The 8,606-nt window shown below is 38.6% G+C and overlaps 1 long non-coding RNA gene across 1 annotated transcript; it reads right to left on the bottom strand.

The window, feature by feature from the left end:
- Positions 1 to 1,878: 1,878 nt before the first annotated feature.
- Positions 1,879 to 6,108, bottom strand: LOC112967472. Its single transcript, XR_003253974.1, has 3 exons — positions 6,019 to 6,108; positions 2,634 to 2,677; positions 1,879 to 2,030 (listed from the first exon to the last, which is right to left on the bottom strand). It is a non-coding gene; the product is annotated as an uncharacterized LOC112967472 (long non-coding RNA).
- Positions 6,109 to 8,606: the final 2,498 nt, after the last annotated feature.

The following is an 8,606-nucleotide window of genomic DNA, read 5'->3' as shown; positions in this document are numbered from 1 at the left end:
AGTTAATTCCTGCTACATGACATTTTGGGGGGAGAGACATGTTTTGGAGAGAGCCAGCTGAAGCAGCGCAAAACAGAGCAGGGGTAAATTAACAGTGCAGCCATGTGGACGATCAGAGGTCCAGCACCTAACCTCACACCAGTCTCACTTATTTAGGGGTACAGATTACAGATGAACCCTGAGTGGCACCTATGTCTAAAGCTCCACTGTAATTATAAGCCTATAAAAAAAAAAAAGATAACAACTGACTTTTCTACTTTTCCTCCTAGAAACAATCTGTACAACACAAATGCTGAATTTGACTGGGGGGACTTCCGGAGCCTTGCAGAGGAAATCAGAGAGGCCTCCTCAAACTTCCTCCTCTTCCTTTTCCAGTTCCAGCATCCTGGTACCTATGTTTTACGACTGAGTAGCAACCAGCACAAAAAAATGGTTTGTATCAAGGAATCCTGTGTTTACATTTATGATGTCCCTCTCAGTGGAGCATTTCATGTTCCATATGATGGTTTGGAATTGAAGGAAATGTTAAAAGTAATAGTGCGCATCTTTTCATATTGTATTGGTGAGTAGAGCAGTAAGCATGTGAGTTTGCATGTGTGCGTGTTACATATATGAATGCAAAAAGGTACAGCTGCAGCAAGGTTCTGACTCAATGTAACAAACAAAATAACACTTCACATTTAAAACAGCAGACCCAATCATGTATAACTTAGCATTTCTGTTTATGCTTACTTCATTCAGTATGTTAAGGTCATGCCACTTGGTGGACAGTGTTATGAAGAGGGTCCGTTCTTCCCCACAACTCCCAGATATGCTGTACAGGTGGGCATTGCAAAAAAACAAGACCTCCTACTGAAACCTGACTGGACAGCTATTATTGGATTAATCCTGGGACTTCTCATATTCCTTATTACCTGCCTGCTATTGACCGTAAGTAATAGTTAAACAAAATCTCTTTTCTCGGGACAAGATTTTGCACAATGAACCCACAAGTCATCTGTTCCCTTAGGCACCACCTACAGAGTTGAAAATTAGAATAAACTGCAATTCAAACTCCTGTTTTATATATGGGGTAAAATTCATCCCTATGAATTGATCCTGCTCCTCTGAAGCTCCAAAATGGCTATCTGATACATAGGCCACTTAGAGGCACTCAATAGATGCATGAATTTCATTCCTATTTTCTGGTTCATTAGATCAAGCCATAATAAAATTCTCCACAATTCACATCTCTACAGGAAGAATCAATGAGAGGACAATTATTTTTTTCTTTATGATCTATGTGCACCTGCCTCAAAATAGAGGAGACACAGATGAATCCTGGAAAGTTATTATAAAGAACTGTCAATAATGAATACCTTTCTCCAGTGGTCATTCATACGACATTCAGTTTTGCACTCCTTATTCAGACAAAAGTCGCAGTGACCGCGACATATCTGGGATCAGGTTTGCTGTTTCACAGTAAACAAGTGGATGGTCATTTAGACTGTAAATCCCCCCAACAGCCATTCCTTAACGTTTCAAGTGTGTCCTGAAATCAACAGGCTTTTTCTGCAACCGGAATACTGAAGTAATGAGAGAAAATGTTATTTATTCATTCAGCAGATCCAAACAACAGATAACTATTTCCTTCCTGCTGGTTTTGGCCTAATCTGTTAGGATTAATAACTCTTCTCTCTTAGAACAGATCACTTTAATGATATAGTTAGAAAACATGGGACAGACCTTCAGGGTCTTCACCTAACAGGTGATGATGCATCCTGCTTATTGAGTGAATAGCATGTCAATCATGTAATAAATATGTCAAAATAAGAAGAGAAACTTACTTATTTAATTTTGTTGTGTTTTGCAGCTTCTTTGTCAGCGACTTAGCTGGTCTCAGAAAGGCACTACCTGCCCCCCATTTCGAAGGCAGCAATTGAAATATAATCTTGACAGATATTCCTCCAATATATCAACAGTCTTTTCCATTAAAAAACGTCATCCCTGGCTGCAGAACAAAGGTAGTCTGGATGCTGACTCTTGCGGCACTGGTGAAACAAAAGGTCAGATAACAGAAAGGCTAAACAACAGTTGGTCTACCTGTCTCCAGAGTGCTTGCATAAAATGGAGCCAGAATCCTATCTCTAATCATGTGCAATGGCCACTAGATTCAGAATGATTTACATTCACTTTTTGTTCAAAAAACACTCTTAAATGGAAAAATACTAATAAACAAATATCCATGTTTCAGCCTTCTTCCTAAAAAGAGGTGATATTTGGGAACCTGAAGAACAGATAGACCTCGAGTCATTCAATACCAATGTTTTCTTTGAACTTCTGCTGAGACAGTCTCTATCAGTCACAGCCAAATTGGGTCATTTCAAAGAAGAGGTAAATTGTGTTTTAAGCCTATTCATATATATGTAAAAAGAGCCTAAAACATGTAGCATTGCTTATTCCCCACTGTTTCACTAGCCTTTGACTATTAGGTATGTACTTTACTTCAGCTTTCATCTTTTTAGCCTGTGAAACACAAATAAATAAGTGCCTATATTCTTAAGCATATTGTTTATGCCACATAATATAGTGGGAGGACTGGTGGCCTTAGGTCAGAACATTTTGGTTTTCCTACAGTTCTAAACTGAACTTACATCATTTTGGCAAGTGACTTCATCTCTTAGCTTCAGCTTTTCATCTGTAAAATGAGAATAATATGCATTTCCTGGTCAAAAGCTTGAGAACTGCATATTAAATTGAGGAGAACTAAACATAAATGCATATCCAGCTCATAGATATGGAGCTTCATTATGCTACTTGAATTTTATAATAATGTCACAGCTGAAATCAATGGGATAACATTTCACAACCCTACAGTAACTAGGATAAATCTATATGCAAGATTCATCTAAATTTCTTTGTGGTTTAAAGGACAGTAGAGGGAGCTGGTACTACAGCATGCAGTGTAACAGATGACCAGTGCAAGTGAAATCATCGTACCCTAGTCTGAAGAAAGCTAGCGTTAATGTGTTTTGTACTGAAAACTTAGACACGAGTATGTTTTTAAATTACATAAGGAGATATCTATTTTGTAGAGAGAATTCACTATGTTCAAATCAACTCTTACAGTCATAATTTGGTCATTTTTCATTTTTTTGGACCTCAGGTGAAAACTATGTATCACAAGCTTACAAGTGAAATATCTTCACTGAAAGAACTTTGGATAATGACACTGAGTATCCCAGAAGAGACTGAGGCTTATGAGAGCACAATGACTGAGAGTTACTTAAAAGCAAAGCAGCAGGTAAAGCTCAGTTTGGCATCATTTACACATGGAATAACAACAGAAATCCTCTGCACACTCTTTTCATATTTTAAAGCATGATGATGTAAAATCTTTCTTTTGCAATTTTAGACATTTCACATTTTCATAGACTGCAAAGCAAATAACATTTTTTAATGTCTGTGAGCAACAGACTCAACTAGACCTTTAAAGCTTACACAGAAACATATCTCAGAAAGATTATTCATTTTTCTTTTCTTGATCTGTCTCTGATGCAACACCTCTCTTCCTCTGGGAGCTCTTGTTTCTCTGGTTCAGTAGCAGAGGTTTCAGTTTTGAAAATAGCATGCATTTGTCTGTAGGAATGCACCTTGCAATTTCTTTTTCCACTTCAGAGGTGACATACTTGTCTACATTGCTACAAAAGTTCTAAGAAATAAATTATTTCATGTATTATAAACCGAAATATACCCATCCTCTCACTTGGAAAAATGCATGTTACACAGTAAGGAGCTGCAAAAGCTAAGATTTTCTTAAGGACACATCAAAAGTTCTACATCACTTGATTAAAAGGATACTTTAAATTATTAGCCTATTCAGATCTGGGTGCATGCTGGTCACTTACCTGCTAGAAAATTGCAATTCAGCATATTAGAGCTGTTAACATATGAATGCTCAAGTTCAAATGAATACATCACAATGTTTTAAATTTCTAGGATTTATCATTTTAATAAAGGGCAGAAAAGTTGCAATCTGTGTTTACATTTGGGTAAAAGAAAAAAGAGGTTTTTGCTTTTTATATCCCACTTAGGCAGAAGAAGAGATGCAGCACAGGAAACAGTTGGCTGCTGAATATGAGGAAAGCGTGAACAAACAAATGCACTTATTACACCGTGATCTGAAATGCCAGGAAGAGCATTATGTCATGTTCAATTCTGCCCTGCGAGAGGCAGTGAGATTGGTAGAGATGCTGACAAATAAGGTGGCTTGTAGAGGAAACCAAAAAACATGGTCTCCACTGGACTATCCAAGGTAATACATATACTGCAAAATTCTGCTGCAACTTTCTTTTTCCTAGCTAGAAAGCATTTGTGGTGAGTGATTGCATTGCATAGTGGTTGGCAACACATGTAGCTGGAAGCTGATAACTGATTATTGATGTGACAAGCAGATCATAATTTTCAGGTTCATATAAAACAAGCCTAGAAAATCTCCAACAGAGCCATAAACTCTCAAGAGGCTCCCATTAGAATCCAAGGGACAACAATGTTTTAAGGGTCCTTTTTTACGCTACCAAATGGTTTGTCTCTGGGATATCACACTAGCTATAGCTAGTGTGTCAGCCATGCTGACAGCCATGCTCTTATCACTGTCATATTCAGCATGGTATGATTAAAAAAAAAAAAGAGAGAGAGAGAGAGAGAAACAGGAAAGTGGCCTTTTCACTGCATTAGCCAAAGCAAATACATATCAAGCTCTCTAAGTGCCAAAGTGCAGAGATGGGCTGCATGTCTATCAAAGTTCTTCCTCTATGGCTCCCTTGAAATTATTTTACCTTATCTTCAAATGGCTGGTAACCATATGTATGTCTTGAATTCCAGCTTGTTAGCCCAGATAGATACTGCAAGCAGCAGGATGACAAGCACAATAATAAAGGAAAGCCACCGCCTCAAAGCATGGGGAGTGCTGGGTGAAGGAATGGGAGCTTACCTTCTTAACAAAGCTAAAACTAGGATTCTTACCAAGCAGGAGCTAGTGGGTAACTATAACTTCTATAAATTCTTTTCGAAATGATGTTAATGTGTACGGAAGTGTAGGCAGACAGTTGTGATCTACTGGTTTTGATGCCCTTTGTAAATAGCTAGTTCACAAAAGAACCAGTAGTGAAATGAAAAGAGACTATACTTTGAAAACAATGTCCTCATTGAGTTTCCACTAACAACTCATGAATTAAGGAGTTGTTATAAAAGCAAAGTCATCAGTAGAACTTTCTTATGCCTTATTTCTTAGGAATAACGTCAGATTTGCTTTCATCAGGATCTTTGACTGATTGCATGGAAACTGCTAGCAGGATATTGCTAATCATCCCCTAGCAACAGAGAGGGAATTGAACTATTCTGTAGCTGAATGTCAATAAGTTCAGTTAATTTGTTCCTATGCATGTGTTTGCTTTCTAATATTGCTATGCATATTTTTGTATGATAAAATGCAGTAGGTACCCTGACACTGAGAAACCTCTTGCTTTTACCCTTCTAAAAGGTACAGAAGTTAAAAAAAAAAAAAATCAAACTGATCTTGGATGTTTAAATGAACACTGCAGACTCAGGCAATGAGATCTTAAATCCTGAAAGCATATTCCTGAAACATCAATCTTTTTACTGTTACAAGACTCATCCAGACACAGTAGAGAGAGAACTGAACACCAGTGTGCCAGGAATATTGTAGATTTTTCCCCGCAGAGAACATCTGCAAAAGGCAACAGGAAGATCGGTTTCTTTATTCTCACTGTCTCTTGACCTTACATGTAATTATAGATAAACTAGCAAAACCCCTCACAGTCCCATGGATAGGGAGAGATCTGGAAGGCCTACAGGCTAAGAGTTTCTTTTTTCTCCACCTCTCTTGTGCACTGCTTTTAGACTCAAATGGCACCGCCAAAGCACCTGATGTTGTCTACATGGATTCTACCACTGGATTGCTAACGCCCAAGCCACAGTGTACCGTGCTGCTGAACAGTCACTGCCCTGGGCCTGTACCTATCAATCATTTTCTGCATCCYGAGACTGGAAAGGTACTTCCCGTTGCTGGTAACATTGGTTATGATCCCATCAGATCTAGGCTGGTCTGTGCTGTTGATTCTGCTTCAGGTAAGGGCCACAATGCAATAATTAATTGATCCAATTGCCTATATGCAGAGCGTAGTTACAGTGGGGGTACTGGCAAAGAAAAAAAACACAAGACAAAAAAATACAACTTGGTACACTTGTATGTATTTTTCACATAACAAAAGACTAAAACTAAAGGATATCTGTGCCTAGCTACTCCTTAACATGGTACTAGAAGAAATTTCTGTTCAGCTTGATGTGAGCTTTGCTGTGAATAAGATGTATTAGACATTACAAGGCTTGTATACAAGAAAGCATTGAAATATTCCTCGATTTCAGCACCTCTGTTCATTAAACTATAAAAGCTAGTATATACTAAGAAACTTGTCATTTTAAGGGAGTGGCCAAAGCAAAAATTAACTTTGGAAAAAAATACAGCTGGCAGAGAGTGCTTCCATTCACTCATATAATTCTGGACCTGAAGAAGATAAACCTTTACTATCAGCCTTCCCTGAAAGCTCCATATTCTCCATTCTGAGCTCTAATGCCTCCTTGCTGTTAGCATTAGTTCTCATAACCTTGTTAAATTTCTTCTGTTTTAACACATAGGTGAGCTTCATAAGTCTGAAGTGCCCATATTACCCTACGTTCCTTACCCAGTTTGTCCCAACAATGGCCTACCTGTGAAGACAAAACTTCCAGTCCTATGTCCTGAAAAAATGTTTCGCCTGGGAGGACTCATGCTAGATCCAGTGACGGGAATAGAAGTGCCAGTGCTTGCAGTTACAATCCATCCTCACACTGGGCAAAAGTTGTCCATTGGTGGGACATACCTGAACCCCCTTACTGGCACAGTGACGCCTCTGGAGATTGGCGGACCCATGACCGAGCCCGAGGGAGGCAAGATTGTTCCAATACTTGGAGTCAGTTTGGATAATAACACTGGTAAGTGAATACTCTTCATGCTTCAGTAAATATGGTATGCACTGTTCACTTAACCTGCCTCGATGGAGTGGAATTTGCCTTGTCTTGTTGAGCAGGCTATGGAACAGCTGGGCAACTTAGCTTTAACAGAAAGAGATCCTTCCCCTTTCTAGAAATTTAATCTAGCATTTATCACTTTAAAGGTCAACAGAACTATCCAGAGAAATATTTGAGGTGCCCTATTCATTAACTATGACACAAATTATTGACAGTGATCTGACTCCTAGAGATAGTCCAATTGCTCTATTAAAATAATAAAAGTAGCATGAAATACATTATTTAGGGGCTTGGGGGATTAGAAATTCTAGATTTATAGAAAGCATTTTCACATACCTACGTTCTTTATAACTCACATTACATGATATACTACACTCAGAAAAAGGTGTGGGGACCTTAATCTTTTTTAAAGTAGAAACTGGGAAGCTTACTTAAAACACTTTTTATTTTAATATTTTAATAACTAATTATTTTATAATCAGCTTTGTAAAAGTTTTTTTTTTTTTCTCATGTGTTCAGTTAGACCTATTTCTGCTTCCCCTGAAGTGATCATTGTACCTTTAATCTGAACGGATAAGGACTGGACTATAATGACTGGTTGCCAAGTGATGTTCTTGCTTTTTTCCTGTTCCTTGACTGCAGGAGAGGTTATACCTGTAGGTGGACTTGTTGGTCCTTCTGGAAACCTAATGCTTCTTGGAGATTCCTTCACTGAACCTCTGAGTGGGAAAACTGCTCGGGTACATGGAGCTCACCTTGAGCAAGACAAGGTGCTGCCCCATGCTGGAAGTTACCGAGCAATGTTGGAAGCTGACTGGCTGATATCCCAGACCCGTGTGGTGAATGCTCTGAAGCAGTATAAAGAGTCAGTTCTGGAAGATGCCTATTTAGTAGCAGACAGATTGGCAGCACTAAAGGCTTCAATAGAAAATATGAAGAGGTCTTTCACCGTTACATTTTATCATGCAATGCATTGTTTGCAAAGGCTGGAGAAAAAACAGGAAATAGCTTCGAGTCTCAAGAGTAATGGTAGTAAACTGGGTAGGTATAAAACAATCAGTGTTTTAAGGAGTAAATGTTACACTGAGGGCTACTGAAATACATCCATTTGCATCACAGGGTTTGGCCAAAACATCAGCACTTCATATCCTTTAGGAAGGTTTTTGTCAAAATAACCAGTCTTAAGCAAATCTTATGATGAACTCAGCCAGGTGATATTTAGAAGCTGAAGCAGAAATAACGTGCATTTGTCAGCCTCTAAAAATGAAAACAGTTCTTTCCATCAGGAAACTTTTCAATTTAATGTTTCATGTTTCTCATTTTTTGAACAAACTAGGGATGATCAAATATCCTGGCACAGAGATGTGGATCCCTGCAGTGTTTGGAATGAAAATCCCAGATCCTAGTGGGTCCAGTTTGATGGTGCCAATTCTGGGAATAGACTGTGACTGGAACACTAGGCAGCCTTCCCCACTCGCAGGAACCATGGAAGATGCAGATGGAAAAGGTAGAGCAGGAAATTGGATCAGATTATGTAA

The sequence above is a fragment of the Apteryx rowi genome, unplaced genomic scaffold, assembly GCF_003343035.1.
Source record: "Apteryx rowi isolate R43461 unplaced genomic scaffold, aptRow1 scaffold_278, whole genome shotgun sequence".
In the NCBI taxonomy this organism is placed as follows: domain Eukaryota; kingdom Metazoa; phylum Chordata; class Aves; order Apterygiformes; family Apterygidae; genus Apteryx; species Apteryx rowi.
The sequence above is the reverse complement of the archived record's forward strand: the minus strand, read 5'-3'. Positions and strand labels throughout refer to the sequence as shown.